The following is a 21,455-nucleotide window of genomic DNA, read 5'->3' as shown; positions in this document are numbered from 1 at the left end:
TTATGGAAAAATTAATGGATATTAATTTGGAGTTCCTTAGTTCGAGTTATAAATAATTTATCGACTATGACTCGAGTAGACAGCTTGACCAGAATATGAATAAAAGCATAATTATAGTTATTTTACCTAAGGAAACATGTTATTATAATGCTTATTATTTTCATATGGACTTACTACTCCCCCTTTCCATTTTTTTCTAGTTTTGACAGGTCAGCTCAGGGTTGGAGATTGTCGAAGGCAGCATCACACTATCGAGCCTTTACCCTTGGAGTATTGACATGTATATGTTAAACGTGTTCAAGTGAGTGGCATGTATAGGGACTTAATTTTTCTATGATCGATGTTGTTGTGATTAGCCAAATGTATTGGCTTGTAATGATTTCTTGTATGTAGCCATGAGATGTAGCTTATAATGATTTTGGCTTGTAAGCCTATTCATCCATGATATGTGTAAATGTCTTGTGATGTTGGTATGCGATTATGCTTGTTCACTATGTATAAGAAGTATGTGGCATATGTACATGGTGAATGCCTTAGGACCATTCGAGGTGGTCATGGCCATGGAATAAATGTGTGATATGGTAATAAGTTGTTGGTGCCCTGAACATGGATGTTTAATTTATAAGTTAGTATAGGACACGGGTAGGCCACATGAGCGTGTCCCATAGCCATGTCCCAAAGTCAGTATTAAACATGGGCAGTCCACACGGGCGTGTGCCATGGCCGTGTTTAAAAGTCAGTGTTTCCCACGGGCTAAAGGCATGGGCGTGCCCCAAGCCACACGGGCGTGTGACACTCCTAAGCTAGAAAATTTTAAGTTGCCCAAAGTTTACCGAATGTTTTCAGTTTTATTCCGAACCGCCCTAATGTAGATTATAAGCCTTAATGGCCTGTATAAGGGACGATATGCATATGTTCTAGAAGCTTTAATTTTTGGAGAAATTTGGTGACCCGGTTTTGTATGTTTATGAATGTTTAAGTCTGGTAATGCCTCGAGCCCTGTCCCGATGTTGGATTGGGTGAGGGGTATTACACCTGTACTCTTTCTTCATGTTCTCACCTTGTCGTTTCTTTGACTTACTCTTTAGATTTTGAACTTCCCATTGCCATGTGCTGACATGGTCTTACATGGTATCCTTGCCTTATGAACTCACCAATGCCATGCCTTGGCATGGTCTTACATGGGACCTTTGCCTTATAGTAACTCATCAATGCCATGTCTTGACATGGTCTTACATGATTTCCTTGCCTTATAGAACTTATCAATGCCATGCCTTGGCATGGTCTTACATGATATCCTTATCTTACCAAATGCCATGTTCCAAACATGGTCTTACATGGTATCCTTGTCTTTGTGCTAATGCCACATCTTGATGTGGTCTTACATGGAGTCCTTAATCAATGCCGATGCCATGTCTTGGCATGGTCTTACACGGGATCCTTCCTTTACCATGGTCTTACATGGTATCCTTGTCTTAGTGCCAATGCCACATCTTGATGTGGTCTTACGTGGAGTCCTTAATCAATACCGATGCCATGTCTTGGCATGGTCTTACATGGGATCCTTCCCTTACCAATGCCATGTCTTGACATGGTCTTACATGGTATCCTTAACCGTCAATTCCTCTTTAAATGCCATGTTATGAACATGGACTTTCCGTCAATTCTTCCTTAATTGCCATGGTACAACCATGGACCTTTCCGTCAATTGTTCCTTAATTGCCATGGTACAACCATGGACTTTGAGATATCAATGCCTTGTCAAGTCATAGCTGAAACATACTTGCTCAAATTCTCAAGGTTAGTCGCATAACTTAATAATAACAATACTAATAACAATAATTGCATAATAATGAAATGCTACTCAACTTACATACTTACATTCTCAATCTCATCATATCATCAACTTAACTTATTCTCACCAAACTATGCTAGTCAAATACTTTCTAGTTATCATACAAAGCTATAATACAAAATATGGTCTTACATATAAATTACACAAGTTCTCTTTCCAATATTGAATTATTATCAAACATTAATCATTATATCTGAAACTCAATACTAAAGTATTTATGGCCAAAATATCAATTTATCATTCAAATATGCATAATTAAATGCTTATTAAACATATGAACTTACCTCAATACCAAAATGACCATTTTATCAACTTTCCTAATTATCGATTTTTCTCCTATTCTAGGTCCAAATCTCACTTTTCGAGATTATTGAGCTTGGAAAGCTTGGAAACCCTAACCATGGCTTCCCCCATGCTATATTCGGCCTCCATGAAGAAGATGGACCAATTTTGGTTTTATTTTCCCTTTTTAATTCTTTTAATTACTAAATGACCAAAATGCCCTTAAAGGCTTTTCTTTCAAATTTGTCCTATTCTTGCCCATTTTGTCCAAACTTAAATATAATGATCTAATTACTAAATAAGGACCTCCACTTTAAGACATGGTCCTACACGAAATCATATAACGATGAAAATGTCTCATACATGGTCTTACACGTAATCACAATACAATGCCAATGTCCCAGACATGGTCTTACATGTAATCACATCTCGGTAATCCTAATGTCATGACATTTGTATCCTATACTATTCCTAAGATTCGTGTAACATCTTAATTTTGGGCTTAGTTGGAACAATGGTTTCGGGACCACAAATTCGATGAGGAAAATTTCATTTTTATTATATTTTTATAGTCTATGATTTCACGAAATGATTTCATGAAAATTTTGTTCAAAAATTTCGACGTTTGGGCACTCAATTTAGTAAAAAGGACTAAATTGTAAAAAGTGAAAAAGTTGAGTTCTATATGTTAAAGGTATCAAATTGTTATGAAATTTTAAATGGGAGGTCCTTAAATGATAATTAAACCATTTTATAACTTGTTGGACAAAAATGCCCTTGATTGGGTAAAATTTGAAAGAATAGTAAAAAGGGCATTTTGGTTATTTAGGGGTAAAATGAATTAAAAGACAAATTTTAAACTCCAAATGTGTCTCTTTCTTCTTGCTACAGTAGAATGTACCAAGAGCGGGTACGCATAGTAGCCTGCACTTAGTATTACACATGCGACCAATTATCCGGTACACGTAGTAGCCTGCACTTAGTACTACACACGTGACCTCACAATAGATCATTCGTATCGTTTCTATTCCGAAGGCTCAATCGGGAAATTCCTCACTTTCCAACATGTTACAATTTATTCATAGTCCTTTTTCAATTTGCAATTTACAACAAATAATCATTCTATAGGCAGCCACATTTCATATGATAACAAAATATAATAAAATAAAAAGAATCGATAAATTATTTACGTACAAACTTACCTCGGATCTAGAAATAACAATTTACCATTCTAGTCCATAACCTTGTATTTTCTCGATTTAAGCTCAAATCTCGATTTCCTTGATCTATAATATCACATTTAGCCTACTAATTAGTCACACTATTCATATGGGTCTAAAAATCATATTTTTACAAATTTGCATTTTGAACCCTAAACTTTTGCATATTTACACTTTTTCCCCAAGGTTCGGAAATTAAAGTTCTTCCTATTTTCTTATGTTTTATGACATGCTGATCATTTTTCCCTTCTATGGCAACTCTGACACTCGAGATCCCCTATTCTGACTTGGAAAAATTGTTAAAATTTTGTAGAAAAATAATTATGGGTTATAATTTATATGATTAGAATATTTGATGAGTCTACTTTTAATAGAAACAAACAGAAACATTATCCGAGTCTCATACTATGAGATAAATAAATTTTAGTGAAGAAAGGTCGAAGCTATCAAATAGCGAAATAGGGGAGACTTTGAATAATAAACTGTACTTATTGGCTGAACCAAAAATTCTGAAAACTTTATGGTGGAAAGATATATGAGTCTAGTTTCTGGGAAAATTTACGAATCTTAATTTGGAGTTCCATAACTCCAGATATAAATGATTTAGTGACTGTGACTCAAGAAAGCAGCTTAACCAGAACATGTGTAAATGTACAATTGGGTTAGTTTTACTGTGGAAAGCATGTTAGTAAATATTTATTATTTCATGAGAGCTTACTAAGCGTAAAGCTTACCCCCTCTTTTCCATTTCTTTTAGTATTATCAGGTTATCTTAGGGTTGGAGATCGTCGGAGGTAGCATCACACTATCAAGCCAACAACTTGAAGTATAAACACATATGCTAGAATTATCAAGTGAGTGGCATGTATAGGGACCTAGTTTTATAACATGTGTAATTATAATTTGGCCAAATACATTGGTCTTTAGTGAGCTAATGATTCTGACTTATAAATCTAGCTATTTATGTTATATTTGATATTGGTGATGTGCATATGCTTGTTTCCCATGCATGGTTGGTAATATGTTATGTGTTGTTGTGAATGTTTAAGTCCGTTAACGCCTCGAACCCTGTCCCGACGTTGGATACGACTGAGGGGTGTTACAATTCGTACGGGACTTTTGGATATCATAACTTCATCAATTCTAGCTCGTATTTGCTCGTTCAACATTCATAGCAATTCAATGACAAATAAACATTTATAAACCAATCTAAAGGTATTTATTTGCATTTGAATTTACCTTGTTTTGGGGATAAACGGACTGGATCGACTATTCGATAACCTTTGATTTTCCCCGATCTAAATCCGATTTCTTTCTTTCTTGATCTATACACATTCAAAATTAACTCATTTATTCATCAAATCATTTGATTTAGTCCAAAAACACATATTTGGGTATTTTTACACTTTAGCCCCTAAAGTTCCATAATTTTACAATTTAGTCCCTATTTAACAAATACACAAAATTCACACAATTCAACAAACCCATACTTGGCCAAATTACCATAGTGCCCCTAGTAGCCCATATTTTTCATTTATTTCACATTTCAACCCCTCAATTTACAATTTTCACAATTTAATCTTATTTAGGCTTTTTCATCAAAAATCACTTTACAAAACATGAAAATCTATCAACAAATATTCATTTTTCATCATCAAACATTCTAAAGCTCAAGCATTCATCAATGGCATTTCACAAAATCATCAACACTTTCAAAAATTAAAGCATGGGCTAGCTAGAACACGAAGCAATTATCACAAAAACGTAAAAATCATCAAAAACCGAGCTGAAGCGGACTTACATGCTTGAACAACAATGGTTGATCCTTCAAAGCTTTCAAAACCCTTAGTTTCTTTCTTATTTTAGTTGAAGAAGATTACAATTATGCATAAAATTGTTTTTATTTTATTTTATATAACTTAATTCACTAATTACCATTTTATCCTTTAGTTAAAACATTATAAATCACATAACTCATGGCCATTTATGTCCATCTCCACTATCAATGGTTTAATAACATTATAAGGAGCTTTGGTTTAATGAATCATAGCAATTAAACACTTTTAACAAATAGAATGCAACTTTTACATTTTATGCGATTTAGTCCATTTATCAAATAAAGCATTCAAACGCTAAAATTATTTGACGAAACTTTCACACATATATAATCACATGCTATAAACACTAAAAATAATATTAAAATAATTTTTCAACCTAGGATTTGTGGTTCCAAAACCACTATTCCAATTTGGCTAAAACCGGGCTATTACATTTCATATTTATGGAAAATTACTATTTTGCTCATAACATTTTAACTTTCACAATTTAGCCCTTAAGCTCATAAATTGAAACCAAAGCATTTTAATCCTCTTTTCAAGCTAACCGATTTCTCTAAGGACTTAAACCAACCCATACAAATCACCATTTTATAAATTTAACATAAATTTTTACTATTTTTACAAACAAGTCCCTAAATGCAAATTTTCATCAAAAATTACTTTACAAAACTTGTTTATTTATCAACAAGAACTCATAATCTATCATTAAGTGTCAAGAATCACACAAAAGCTTTCATCGCATAACCCTCAATATTTAGCAGTTTTACAAATTGATCATCGAGCTAACTAGATTAAGCTACAACGATCCCAAAAACATAAAACCAATCATTCAATCATTCTGTATATCTTAAAGAAATGATAAAAATAAATATTCTACTTTGGATTTGTGGTCCCAGAACCATTGTTCTGACTTATAACAGTCTGATTTTTACCCTATTTGAAACGGTGGTTTTGGGACCACGAATCTGAGTCAGAAAAATATTTTAAAATTATTTTCTGTGTTTATTATGTGTGAATTTATATGTGTGAAAATTTTGTGATTTAATTTTGTCGTTTGAGTGCCCGATTAAATAAAAGGGCTTAATCGCGTAAAATGAAAACTTGATAGTTTAATGTGTAAGGGCCAAATTTTTGTTGTCTTTTTAAATGGAAGTACTTATGTTGTAATTAGGCCATTTTTTATATGAGTGGACAGTTGTAGACATGTTTTATATGGTTTTCTAACTTAGCATATTATAATGAAATTAAATAAAACAATCATAAAACAACCATGCATTTTAGTTCATAATTGACCAAAACTTAAGGAAAATAAAGCTTTAGAAATTTTCAATCATTCGACACTTTGGAAGCTTGATTCAAGGTAAGTTTTTGTTCGATTTTTAATAATTTTTACGTTTTTGAGATCGTTGCTATGTTATCTACAAAGCCCATGCTCGAATTTATGATTTTGATGAATATTTTTAGTTGTGCCATTGTTGAAAGCTTGTGATTCTTGTTGTTTGATGATGGAAAATAAAGGATATGTGATATATTAACATGCTTTTAATTAGAATTTTTTATGATTTTGAGTAACTAGGACTAAATTGCAAAAATAATAAATTAAGGGACTAAAATTTGAAATAAATGAAATGTATGGACTTGTATGAATACATGGAATGTAACGCCCAAATTTTCGGGTTTTCTGTGTTTTTGTGATTTTTAAAATTTGTGTGTGTTCTGGTTGGTTAAAATATATATTTTAGTAGGTTAGTGGGCCTTTGGAAAGCCTAAACTTAAGTTAAATCCATGGTAGTCTTCGAAATTTTAATTTTATGAACAGGTGATGCAATTGGCGTTTGGGCTTTTAAGAGTAAAGGGGTAAAAGATGACACAAAAAGGAGTGTGGTGTAGTGGCAAGGTGGCGCCACTTAGGGGACAAGGAAGTGACGCCATAGAGGAAGCAAGGGGTCCAATGTTCAAGTCCTGGCTCTTGCAATATATTTTGGTTTTTCTTTTCAATAAATTTGGAAGCAAGTAGGTGCACTTTAAAGTTTAATGTGTTGGATTTATGACACAAATGAGTTGATGGCCTAGTGGTGGTGGCTTGAGTTGGCATGTGAAAGGACTTTGGTTCGAATCCCTTGGCACACAAAGGTTGATTATTTTGCTATGTTGGGACGGCAAGAGTTGGTGTTGGTTTTAAACTCTAGTGATGGAGGGATCCCACATCAGGAAGCTAACATAAGAGTAGATAGAGAGCTTGCTTTAAATAGAGCAAACCATGAGGAGAGTAGGCATACCCTTCTTGGCTGATCCCTTTCGCTTTGTGACATGATCGTTTGGGTTGGCTGTCAGCTAAGAATGTTTGGAGCGCGGATTAACTACAGTCTCCTAACAGGATTATCGCGTGGGAGATATCGTCATCAATCGTCATCAGCCAGGTGTGTAAACGACACCCTTCCTGAGACTGAATCGGTAAAAGCCGAAATACCGAAATGTTGGTATTTTGTGAACTCGCGAGCGTGCGAGTGCTCGTGAGACACTTGTTAATGAATATGGTGCATTTGGATGATTAGAGTGCAGAGTGTGCACTTTCGTGCACAACGGTATTTTTGGGCTTAATGAGCAAAAAACGGGCCAGTGGGCCAACAGGTCCACTTTGGTAAAAAGACGAGTTAAGTAATTCTAATTACTTGGTAAACATTAGAATGAGCATGAAACCTTAGAAATAGGTAATAATTACTGAAATACCCTTATGCATGCAAAATTATGATTTTACCCCTAGGGTTATTTTTTTCTAAAAAGCATGATGTTCATTTAGATATCGCATGCCATGACATATTATTTCATTGTATGGGACATGGGTTTTATTGATGGAGGAAGCATTCGCGCCTTTGCTGCAACTGCGGCCTCGCTACATATATCTGTCCTGGTGACTTCGTCACAATATCTGGCAGCCTCACTGCAATCTGGTGGCCTAGCCACAATATCTGTATCTGGTGACTTCGTCACAATATTTGGCAGCCTCGCTGCAATTTCTGTGGTGTGTAGTGATTGGGTGGGTCGAGTAGTCTCCCCACATGGTGTAAGGCTGGTACAGGGGTGTTATGGATGGCTCTGGGTCGGGATTTCTGCATTCATGATATATTTGCTCTGATCTGCTATGGGCCTATGGGTTTCATTCTGATTTCTGTACTAGGCCAAGGCCCAGATAAGTCTGACTCTAAGGTTTGATCTGTTTTGTGTTATGGTTGGGTTACGTTACACACTGAGTTTACCGAACTCACCCTTTATTTTCATCTCTGCAAGAAATCCCCAACCATAGTGGGCTTGGAGTCGTGAGGATTCGAGTGGCAACATCATCTCGCAAAATTGGTTTTTCCGAGTTAGTTTATTTTATTATTTTATATTCGATTTAATTTTGGGTTTTAAGTTAAAATAAGGCCACTATTTAAATTTCTTTTTCCGCTATGGTTTTATTTTCTGATTATATTTATACTATGACGAAACTGCTAGTGTTAGGCTACGTGGGTTTTCAAAATTAATGAACGTTTTCAAGACTCAACAAGCACAACAAATGGATAGCCTAAAGATTGATAAATCGGCTTTTCATTCAACCGCTGTTTTTACAAAGACCACCCCAATCAGTTATACCAGCGAATGCATACTAAGTCGTAAGTCCATGTGACACATAAGATCTGGCTGGAACGGGTTTAAAAACTGGAGTTTGTAAAGAAACACTGAATAAAGGTTTTCTAAAATCATTTTTTTTTGGAACTTGATTATAAATTGTTTTCGAAAATGTTTCCAATATTTTCTCTTTACAAATAGATGATTTTAAAGATTAAAATCGGTTTTCTAAAATTAGTTTTTTTTAGAAGGTGGCACACTGAATCTCTGGACCAAGTCTGTAAGTTTTCTGAGCCTTTCTAATTGTTTCTAAAATATCTGTTATATGCTTGTACAAAACCTTATCATGGTACTTTAGTTAGGGTAACACTGAAACTATAGAAACTCTGATAAGTAGACTGAGACTGTAGCTAGGCTACCGCAAAAGGAAACAACTCAAACTCTGAATTACTGTTATTCATAAGACATCTGTAATAAACACTGAAATATTAAACTGATTCATAAAATTCTTAATCAAATAATACGGAATGAGTACACGAGCAGCTTGTGGAAGAGGCCGTGGATGTGCCCGAGGTAATGCTCAGGCTGAATCTTTGTCTTCAGGACATGTGGCAGTAGTAGATGCACCGGTACCACTGGCAACGGAGGTAGAGTCTCATGATCGAGGTGCCAGGGACGATGCTCTATCCTAGGCAATGCTTCAAGTTTTGGAAAGGGTTGCTGGGGCAAGTACGGGAAACGAAATTCAGGGGTCTATTTTTGAGCGACTCCGGGCTAATGGAGAAGAGTTATTTAGGGGCGTATCTGGTGTAGCTCCGAATATGGCTGAGTATTGGTTAGAAGCCATAGAGCGGATTATGGATGATCTGGACCGCCTAGGGAGCGGTGAAGGGAGCCATATCGTTACTCGTGGATGAGGCTTATCGCTGGTGGCTCACGGTGAGAGATGGAACTCCTGCTAACAGTGTGACTTGGGAGCTGTTTAAGACAGCCTTCAAAGGAAAGTATGTTGGGGCTAGTTACGTCGACGCTCGCCGGAAAGAATTTCTGAACCTGGTCCAAGGGAGTAAGTTAGTGGCTGAGTATGAGTCTGAGTTTCTGAGTCTGAGCCAGTATGCTTCTGGGATTGTCGTTACAGAGTATGAGCGTAGCGTACGCTTCAAGGATGGTCTGGGAGATGAACTTAGGGTGCTGATTGCTCCGCAGAGGGAGCGTAACTTCACTGCTTTAGTGGAGAAAGCTAAGATAGCTGAGGAAGTGAAGCATACAGAAAGACAGAATCGTGAGAAAGATCAAAACCATTTTAGGAGAGATTCAGGACTTTCAGGTGGTATGAACAGGAATGTTAAGAGAGCAAGGGTAATGGAGCCAGTTCGAGCAGTACCAATGAATGCTGTTAGACTGCAGGGTTGTAGGAATTATGGGAAGATGCATATGGGCGAGTGTCAAAAACATTTTGGTGCTTGTTTTCGATGCAGATCTATAGAGCATAGGGTTAATGATTGTCCCCAGGAACCAGATCAAGTTCAAGTTTTAGAGTAGAGGGTCGCTCAACGAGTGAAGGGTGGACCACAGTTTTCGAGAGGACGTGGGCAAGGCAGAGGTGGTAATGGAAACAGTTGAGGAAGAGGAGCGCTTGGCAGGGATGCTGAATTTGCTGAGGCTCGTTAGCCGGCGTTGTTGTATGCAACTCGTCGCCGAAAGGAGGGTGATGCGCCTAACGTCATAACTGGTACGTTTCTGATTTCCAGTATGCCATACAGTGCGTTGATAGATGTTGGATCTACCCATTCATATGTTGCATGTGCTATATCTGGGTTGCTAGGTGTGCGCTCTGAGGAGACCGTGAGTGGGGTATCTGTACTAAGTCTTTTGGGTCACTCGGTTAGGGTAGATAAACTGTATAGAGATGTGCCTATAGAAACTCAAGGAAAAATTTTCTCTGGAGATCTGATGGAGCTACCTTTCGGAGAATTCGATCTCATTTTGGGAATGGATTGGCTTGTTAAGCATAGGGCTACTCTGGATTGTGCTGCTAAGCGAATAATGTTAAAGACCACAAAGGATAAGGAGGTTTTGGTGATAAGTGAGCGTAGGGATTATCTGTCTAATATGGTGTCGGCATTGAGAGTCAACAGGTAGTTTCGAAAGGGATGTGAGGCTTATTTGGCATTTGTAAGCCAATCGAAAACTGAGGATCTGACACTGGATAAAGTTAGAACCGTCAAGGATTTTCAAGATGTTTTTCCAGAGGAGCTTCCGGGTTTGCCCCCGAACCGAGAGGTTGAGTTTGGAAACGACTTGTTGCCTAGAACGAAACCGGTGTCCATTGCACCTTATAGGATGGCACTGAAGGAGTTGGTGGAGCTGAAAGGCCAAATTCAAGAGTTATTAGATAGAGGCTTCATTAGACCAAGTGTGTCTCCGTGGGGAGCACCAGTGTAGTTCGTAAAGAAGAAAGATGGGTCAATGCGGATGTGCATCAATTATCGGCAGTTGAACAAACTGACGATTTAGAACAAGTACCCACTACTGAGAATCGATGATTTGTTCGACCAACTTAGAGGAGCTTCGTTATTTTCCAAGATTGACCTTTGATCTAGGTGTCATCAGTTAAGGGTTAAGGAGGTGGATATTCACAAGACGACATTCAGAACTCGGTATGGTCACTATGAGTTCTTGGTTATGCCATTTGGGTTGACGAACGCACCTGCGGCATTTATGGATCTGATGAATTGAGTGTTCCAGCCATACTTGGATTGATTCGTGGTCGTCTTTATCGAAAATATTCTGGTTTATTCTGAAACTGAGGAGAAGCATGATGAGCATCTTCGTATTGTGCTGCAAGTGTTGAGGAAGAAGGAGCTTTATGCGAAATTCAGTAAGTATGAGTTCTAGTTGGGAGAGGTAACTTTCTTGGGGCATGTTGTCTCTGCTGAAGGGATCAAGGTGGACCCTCGAAAGATTGAAGCGATTCTGGAATGGAAGCCACCGAGGTCAGTGTCGAAAATTCAAAGTTTTCTGGGTTTAGCTGGGTACTATAGAAGGTTTGTGGAAGGATTTTCTATGGTGGCAGCGCATTTGACAAAGCTTATAAGTAAGGGTGTACCGTTTGTTTGGACTAAGAAACAACAAGAATCTTTTGAGAAGCTGAAGAAAGTTCTGACCGAGGCACCTGTACTAATTCAGCCGAAGTCTGGAAAAGATTTTACCGTATGCAGTGATGCATCACATGTAGGGTTGGGCTGTGTGTTGATGTAAGAGGGTAAAGTGGTTGCTTATGCATCGTGACAGCTTAAACTACATGAAGTTAACTATCCTACTCATGATCTGGAGTTGGCAGCTATAATCTTTGCGCTTAAGATTTGGAGACATTACCTGTACGGAGAAAAGTGTATTATATACACAGATCATAAGAGTCTTAAGTACTTGCTGACTTAGAAGGAGCTGAACCTTAGGCAGCGGAGATGGATAGAATTGCTTAAGGATTATGACTGCGCGATTGAGCATCACACAGGCAAAGCTAATGCGGTGGCTGATGCCCTAAGTTGTAGAACTGTATCTGATTTGAAAGCCATGTTTGCTCGTTTAAGTCTGTATGACGACGGTAGTCTGCTAGCAGAAATGCAAGTTAGGCTGACCTGGGTAGATGAGATTAAGGAAAAATAGTCGAGGGATGAGTCCCTGGTTTCTCGATTCTGGCAGGTTAAGAATGGGGATACTTCTGAGTTCAGACTGAACAGTTAGGGAGTTCTGTGTTACCGAGGTAGAGTTTGTATTCCGAAGGACTCTGACTTGAGGCAAGCAATTCTGAAAGAAGCTCATGGAGGTCTGTGTGCTATGCATCCTCGAGGGAGTAAAATGTATCGCGACTTAAAAGAGTTGTATTGGTGGCCTGGATTGAAGCGAGAGGTAACGGATGTAACACCCCTAACTCGTGGCCGACGCCGGTGTCGGACACGAGGGGTTAACGGCCAAATCCTCTCAAGATACCAACCAATTTGACATTACTAGTCAGGCTGGAAAACTGCGTCACCGTCGCCTTAAAAATCATATCTCGAGTTTCAAAACTCGGAAACTGGTTTCATAAATTTTCCCTGAATTTAGACTCATATACCCATCCATGGATTTATTTTTAGAATTTTTGGTTGGGCCAATTGGTACAGTTTATTAGTTAAAGTCACCCATGTTACAGGGATCGACTGCTCTGACCTTCGCGCGTTACAACTTGAATATCTCTCTGTACAGGGCTTTAATACTGGTGCCGTTTATTTCTAATGAAACTAGACTCAAAATGGAATCTGTACATATAAGGAATGACTCCTAATTCTTTCTGGATAATTTATGGTAAATTTTCACAGTCGAGACAGGGGACCCAGAAACCGTTCTGGCCCTGTCTCACGAGAACTTTAATATTTCTCAGTATACTGCTCATATGGTCGTTTCGTTTCATCCATATAAAAATAGATTCATCAAGGTTCAGTTCCATAATTTACTCACTATTTAATTCTACTTCTACTATTTTTAGTGATTTTTCAATCTCACCTCACTGCTGCTGTCCGCAACAGTTACTGCAGTAGACTATGCCAATTTCATGAATTTTCCTTGGCCTTAATCATCCATCATACATGACACAAATTATGGCCACCTTATCAAAATTTGAGTTTCTAAGACTCGTGGCTATAGGTTCTAGCATCCCACTCGACGACCACATAGGCCATTTTCGCATGGCTTAAAGTTTACAACCCACAATTCGACAAAATATAATAGCCTATACATGCCAAATGTTCTTCAACAACAAAAACAATACCACAAGATTTCAGCCGGTGTGATGATTTCAACGACGGTCCCGATCACGCAAACAATACGAGTCCGAGACCTAAAATGGGTGACAAGAAAACACCGAGTGAGTTTATAACTCAGAAGTCATAAGCACTTTACAATTATCCATTAGCTAAATTCATCACAAAGTGAAACAATGAAACAAGGCTAGGTACTTCATCCATATCGAACTATACCATAATTCCTCGGACCTTTCGGTTCAATCTCATACCAAGCCATACATCCACATTTCATATTTATACGATAAGATATTTGAGGCATTTTCACACACTAACTCATTTTCACCACAATCACACAATTGCAATCATCACATAGATTTAAAGCTTACCAAGCTCAACCCCGAGCATGAACATATTGTCTATTCGTCATGAGCTCAAGGTACTTACCCGATTCGCTGTCCGGGATTAACTCGATAATGTCGCACACTCAGTGCCAATTGTAATACAAGAGCATATAGTGAATCCACACACTTAGTGCTATATATTTTCAGCTCGCACACTTAGTGCTATAGAATCAAACTCGCACACTTAGTGCTGTACAATTTTATACCCGCACACTTAGTGCCAATCTTGTCACCGTCTCCATTTATACCCGCACACTTAGTGCCGTGACCAATACCTTATGCATTTTGCTGCCTTTATACATTCAACAATGGCATCATTCCATACACATACATTTTCATTTACACATCAATTCATTAAACACAATTGCATATATATTATGATCATTTAAATCAATACCAAATATATGCTTAATGACTTACCTCGGATGTTGTCGCATCGTTTTCAATGGCTATTCAATTACTTTGTCTTTCCCTTGTCCAACTTTGATCCTTTGAGTTCTTGAGCTAGTTCACACAAATTTAACTTATTAAAACCTCATTATGCTAGCTTATGGCGAATATGACAAGGAGTTTAAATGGTCATATGGCCACCCTTTTGCTTGGATACACATTGGTCATGCACATTTTATATTACATCAAGCAATTCAATACAATTCATTCAAGCATCAAGGAAAAGCTAAGGCCCTCAATAGGCTACCTAAGGCCGAATATACACATCAACATATGTATTCGCTCATGTGGCCGAACATACACATTCATGTTAAGGCCAATTTCCACACTTGATACATTCAACAAGTAAGGTCGCTTGTATCGACTTAACACCAATTTGATTCAAGTTCACAACTAGGCTAGTATGCATATATACACTAGTAAATCAAACACTAACATTTGTACTTCACCTTACTAGCACTTCTCATTCAAATGACATGAACAACGAACATAGTTTCCTTTTATTTCCTACCATGGCCAAATGCCATACAACACCATACCATGCATCATTACAAGCTTTACCTTTAGCATGCAAATAACATCCACAAATCCACCTTAGTTGAACCTTAACTCATCTTCATGCACACCTCAACATCAAACATCAAACATCAATGATACCAAGAAGACAACACCCATGGCCGAATATCATCCCCATTTCATGGTAAAGGTTTAGACCATGGGTTAGGTGGAACTCAAACTATCAACTAAAAACATGCATAAATCTCATGGATAACATCAACATACCTTAGTCTAGCAAACTCCCATGGCTGATTTTCTCAAGCTTCCCCCCCTTTCTTCTTAGTACATTCGGCCAAGCAAGGAGAAAATGAGAGAATGAACACTTTTTTTTTTTTCTTTCTTTGTTTTGTTTTTCTCCCATGTACGGCAAGGGGGAAAGCATCCATACTCTTTTTTTTGTTATCATCATTATCTTTTATCCATTTCTTTAATGCTAACTTTCTTAATTTATTGTTTCCTACATGCATCACTAGTCTAACATGTTGGAGACATGTTTCCACCCATAGTATGGCCGGCCATCATGCTTCATTTTGGCTAATTTGACATGCAAGGACAACACTTTCCCACATGTATTAATAGGCCACCTTACATTTGCCTAGCACATTTCTAAATTTTCTCACATAAGTCCTATTTGATAAAAATTCACTTACAATTAACAAAATCCAAACATGAAATTTTCACACATGCATATATACATATAATGAGCATCAATTATGATGGTTAATTATTATTATGACTCGGTTTAGTGGTCCCGAAACCACTTTCCGACTAGGGTCAATTTAGGGATGTCACAACGGAAGTTGGGGGAAAATGTCTGACTTGTCAGCAAGTGAAAGCTGAACATCAATTACCTTTTAGACTTTTGCAGCCAATAAAAGTACCACTTTGGAAGTGGGAGAGGGTAACCATGGATTTTGTGAGTGGGTTACCCTTGACATTGTCGAAAAAGGACTCGATTTGGGTAATTGTGGATAGGTTGACCAAATCTTTTCATTTCATACCTATCCGCACTGATTATTCACTTCAGAAGTTAGCCAAATTGTATGTGGCAGAAATAGTGCGACTTCACGGAGTGCCAGTGTCGATTATTTCTGATCGAGATCCTAGATTCACATCTCGATTTTGGCAAAAGTTGCATGAGGCGTTGGGTACGCGGTTCAACTTTAGTACAGCCTTTCATCCTCAGACTGATGGTCAGTCGGAAAGGGTTATTCAGATTCTAGAAGACATGTTGAGGGGATGCGTTATCGACTTTCGAGGCAGTTGGGAGGATTACTTACCATTGGCAGAGTTTGCATACAACAGTTATTAGGCAAGTATTCGAATGGCTCCTTATGAGGCACTGTGTGGGCGAAGATGTTGTACACGTAGTTGTTGGACCGAGTTGGGTGAACGACAGGTTCTTGGACCAGAGTTGGTGGCAGATACCGAGTATAAGGTCAAGTTGATTAGAGATCGGTTGAAGGAAGCATCTGATAGACAGAAGTCATATGCAAATTTGAAGTGCAAGGAAATTTAGTACTCTGTGGTTGATATGGTCTTCTTGAAGGTTTCACCTTGGAAGAAAATATTAAGGTTTGGGAGGAAAGGCAAGTTAAGTCCGCAGTTCATTGGGCCTTATCGGATTCTTAAGTGAGTGGGTCAAGTGGCTTATCATTTGGAGCTACCTCTAGAGTTGGATAGGATTCATGATGTCTTTCACGTCTCCATGTTAAGGCGGTATCGTTCTGACCCTACTCATGTTATATTGGTTGCGAGATCGAGGTCCAAACAAACTTGACTTTTGAGGAAGAGCACTGCGATTTTGGATCGAGATGTTAAGATTTTGAGGAGGAAATCGGCCCGCTAGTAAAGGTGCTGTGGCGTAATCATGGCAGAGAGGAAGCTACTTAGGAGCCAGAAGTGGCGATGCATCAACAATATCCTCATCTGTTTGATTTAGGTAAAATTTTGAGGATGAAATTTTTTTAAGGAGGGTAGAGTTGTAACGCCCCAATTTTCGGGTTTTCTGTGTTTCTGTGATTTTTAAAATTTGTGTGTGTTCTGGTTGGTTAAAATATATATTTTAGTAGGTTAGTAGGCCTTTGGAAGGCCCAAAATTAAGTTAAATCTGTGGTACTCTTCTAAGTTTATAAGCAAATAGATATTGTTAATTCTAATTATGTATGAGTTAACATGCTGAAATTAAATTATGAGAAATTTTATATTTGAGAGTCGAATGTATATGTGAAAAGGAATTAAAGCTTACGAGTTCGTTTCAACTGAATTACAACGTCCAAAAGCCCCATATGAACCTTAGGAATAGCTAAGATACATATGTCATGCATAGGATTCCAATATGTGATGTACGAGTAAGACCATGGGATCGATATATGTGTGTGAGTAAGACCACGTTTTATACGTTAGCATTGATACGTGGCTCTGATATACTTGTGTGAGTAAGACAATATTTTATACGTTGGCATTGATATGTGACTCCGATATATGTGTGCGAGTAAGACCCTGTCTAGGACAGTGGCATCGATATGTGATTACATGTAAGACCACGTCTGGGACGTTGGCATTGTATGATATATGTGATTATCCGAGTGTCCTATCCAATTCCTAATGGTTCATTGGGCAATATTAAATTGTGATCGAATGTGTAAAATGAGCTAAAATGACCAGGTATGAGTTAGCTTATTACCTACTTGAAATAAGGTAAGTAAGTTACTTAATATTTGTTACAAATCATGTATAATATAAATGAAGAATGTATGTGAATATGGAAAGTGTATTCGGCCTTTTTAATATATAATGTGAATTTTTTTTTTTTGAAATGATTCTTGAATGTGTATATAAGATTATGTATATTCGGCCAATGTGAAGTTATATTTGGAAGTATATGTTATATATGAAATTATGATCTTGAAAATAAATGTGAATATGATAGCATAAATTAGTTTGGTTAAGTTGAGTTGATGTTAACATTGAGTTAGTTATTTTCTTATGACTTACTAATCTATGATAGCTTACTGTATGTTTTTGTTTGTATTGTTTCATAAATTTTGGACTCAAGTTACAAGCTCGGGGATCATCGTCAAAGTCTATCACACTATCGATTGTCTTCGGTATTTTATAAATTGAATTTTTGAACTTATGGCATGTATAGGCTAGATTATAGTTTGAAATGTTGGATTTTGGTTTTTTTTATAATTTAAGCCATGCAAAAATGGCTTAACTTCTATGCTTGAATCCGATTATGTTTGATTATGGTTTAAGTTCATTTTGGTTATAATGCTTTGTACCATGGATGAATGGTATTTGTGATATGTGTTTTGTGCATTGAAGTTGGTTGATGATTTTGGATATGGTATGAATGAATCGGCTATGATATATATATTAGTATGAATTATGTTTGTTATGCTATCTTTGGTTAAAATGATTTGATTATGTTTTATATCTGTGAATTATGGTTTAAAATTAATTGATGAGTAAATTTGAATATGTGTTGAATTGAGATAATGAATATACTTGATTAATAGTTAGGCATTTGTATATATATTTACATTCTAGCATATTATGCATTAGTTTTACATATACATTATTTCAAAGTATATATATATATTGAGGTGATTGGCCATGTGTTTTGGTAGTGAATTGAATGATGATTATATAGAGACAAAAATATTTCAGTTGTGGATTTATATTGATGTATTGGGAAGATATGATTTGCATTGTAAATAGTTAAAGTTAATGAGCTCAATACAAAGAATATATGTGTTTGATATGTTTATTATAAAATTCGATAAAGAAGTTATAATAGTTATAATGTATTTTCGGTTATGTTATTAAATATTATGATGTGTTTTTATGGCATATTTTATGAGATAAATTGGTATGATTCTTGTGTATGATATTTTAGTATGGTGTATAACTTGTGAAATTGTCATATTTTGGTTTGGCCTTAATATTTATAAATTTGGTTTATTAGTTTGTATAGAAATGGTGTGAATTATTTTGTATATATATTAATGACCTAATAAATTATGTATGGATAGTTAGCATTTTGCAAATAAATCTTAGTATATTTTGACTTGGTAGTATTGATTAAAAATACTCCATTTTAATTTGGTAATATATGATGAAATTGATTTGAAAAGGAATATTTTTGGCCATGTTATAATGTTAGCTTTATCTTATATGATAATGAATATTACTCTATGTTATAAGGTGATATGATATGATATACTAATGTATATTGATTGTGTTTCGAAAGTCAATGCCGCATATATTTTATATGACTTTGAATTATTGATAATTGTATTGATTAAAATTATGTGCTTAATGTTTTAAATAAATTTATGTTTTAGTTTTGTGATTATAACATATGTGTAAATGTGAATGTTTGAAATTTTGTGTCTCGTCAGGTAATATCTCGTAACCCCAATTTGACAACGGATACGGGTTAGGGGTGTTACATTTAATTAGTATCAGAGCTACAGTTTAGTCAATTCTAGGACTAATGTAGCGTGTGTGAGTCTAGCTATACATGCCATATTATATACTGGGATAGTGTAATGACTTCTAACATTTGAAAATGTGTTTTCGTATATTAAATGGATCTTGACAGAGCTGTAGCTGATGATGTCGAGACTATAGCGCCTGCTCCCGTGCAAGGGATAACACTGGTTAATTCTCGACTGACCTCAAGTAATCAAGAGGGAGAGGCTAAGTAAGCCTTTTATCAAATGATGAACGACTGGTTTACTTAGTATATTCGGACGATTTCGACTATATAACAACCTTCACCCCTGATTAATCCTTCTCCGATACCTGCTATGCCCCAAGTGAGTGAGACGTTGAGATTATATAAGCCACCTATTGATAAAATCAGAAAACAAGGGCTGAAGAATTCAGAGTTACTGATGATGATGATGCTGAGCAAGCTGAATTCTGGCTTGATAATACTATCCGTGTGTTTGATGAGCTGTCCTGTATCCCGGATGAATGTTTGGAATGTGCTTTATCTTTGTTATGAGACACCGCATATCACTTGTGCAATACACTAGTATCGGTGGTTCCGAAAGAACGGGTGACCTAGGACTTCTTTCAGACTGAGTTCCGTAAGAAATACATCACCCAGAGATTTATCGACCAGAAATGCAAAGAATTTCTAGAATTGAAATAGGGGCGCATAACTGTGACAGAATATAAGCAGAAATTCATAAGACTCAGTCAATATGCCCAAGAGTGTGTTTCGACCGAAGCTATAATATGCAAAAGATTCGAAGACGGGCTGAACGAAGACATTAAACTGCTTGTTGGCATACTTGAGATAAAAGAGTTCATAGTACTGGTTGAGCGAGCATGCAAAGCCGAAGAGTCAGGAAAGAGAAAAGAAAACCTGACCTTTAAGCTAGAGATTCACATAAAAGATATTTGAATTAGTCATTTCAGTTGGTATCAAAGAAGTTCCGAGATGATTTTAGCCGTCCTAAAGCTACAGCTAGTTATTCTAGACGAGATCGGGATAGACCACTTGTGAGCTCGAGAGCTACCTCAGTAGCTAGTGTTGGTAATGTCAGATCAAATCAACCCGGGTGTAGACATTGTGGTAAATGACATCCTGGCAGTTGTAGATGGCATGACCGGGCCTGTTTTAAATGTGGATCGATGGATCACTTTATCCATGAATGTCCTGAGTTGGTCGAGCAGGATACAGTGAAAAATAGGAGATCGGGTAACACTGCAGCTCAAGGTAGACCACCTAGAAATACGGGTAATGTGAGTAGCAGTCAGAGAGGGACTAGAGATACAACAGTTAGATCCGAGGCTTGTGCACCTGCCAGATCCTATGCTATTCGTACACGCGAGGAGGCCTCATCCCCAAATGTTATTACTGGTACATTCACTCTCTATGGTACTAGTGTAATTGCATTGATTGATCCTGGTTTGACTCATTCTTATGTGTGTGAGACTTTAGTTTTCAGTAAGAGTTTGCCTGTGGAGTCTACTAAGTTTGTGATTAGAGTATCGAACCCCTTGGGCCAGTGTGTTATGGTTGATAAAGTGTGTAAGAATTGTCCTTTGATGATTCGAGATTCATGTTTTTCAACTAATTTAATGTTGTTGCCATTCGATGAGTTCGATATAATTCTTGGTATGGATTGGTTGACTTTACATGATGCTGTCGTAAACTGTAAAAAAAAAGACTATTGATTTATAGTGCCAGAATGATGAGATTATTCAGATTGAATCTAATGATTTGAATGGTTTACCAGTAGTGCTTTCTTCGATTTAGCTCAAAAATATGTAAGAAAAAGGTTGCGAAGCTTATTTTTCCTATATGCTTAATAGTAAAGTGGCTGAAAGAAAGACTGAATCAATACCAGTTGTGTGCGAGTATCCAGATATGTTTCTTGAAGAATTGTCGGGTCTGCCACCTATTTGAGAGGTAGAGTTTGGTATTGAGTTAG

The sequence above is a fragment of the Gossypium arboreum genome, chromosome 6 (assembly GCF_025698485.1).
Source record: "Gossypium arboreum isolate Shixiya-1 chromosome 6, ASM2569848v2, whole genome shotgun sequence".
NCBI lineage: Eukaryota > Viridiplantae > Streptophyta > Magnoliopsida > Malvales > Malvaceae > Gossypium > Gossypium arboreum.
This window is presented reverse-complemented; position numbering follows the sequence as displayed.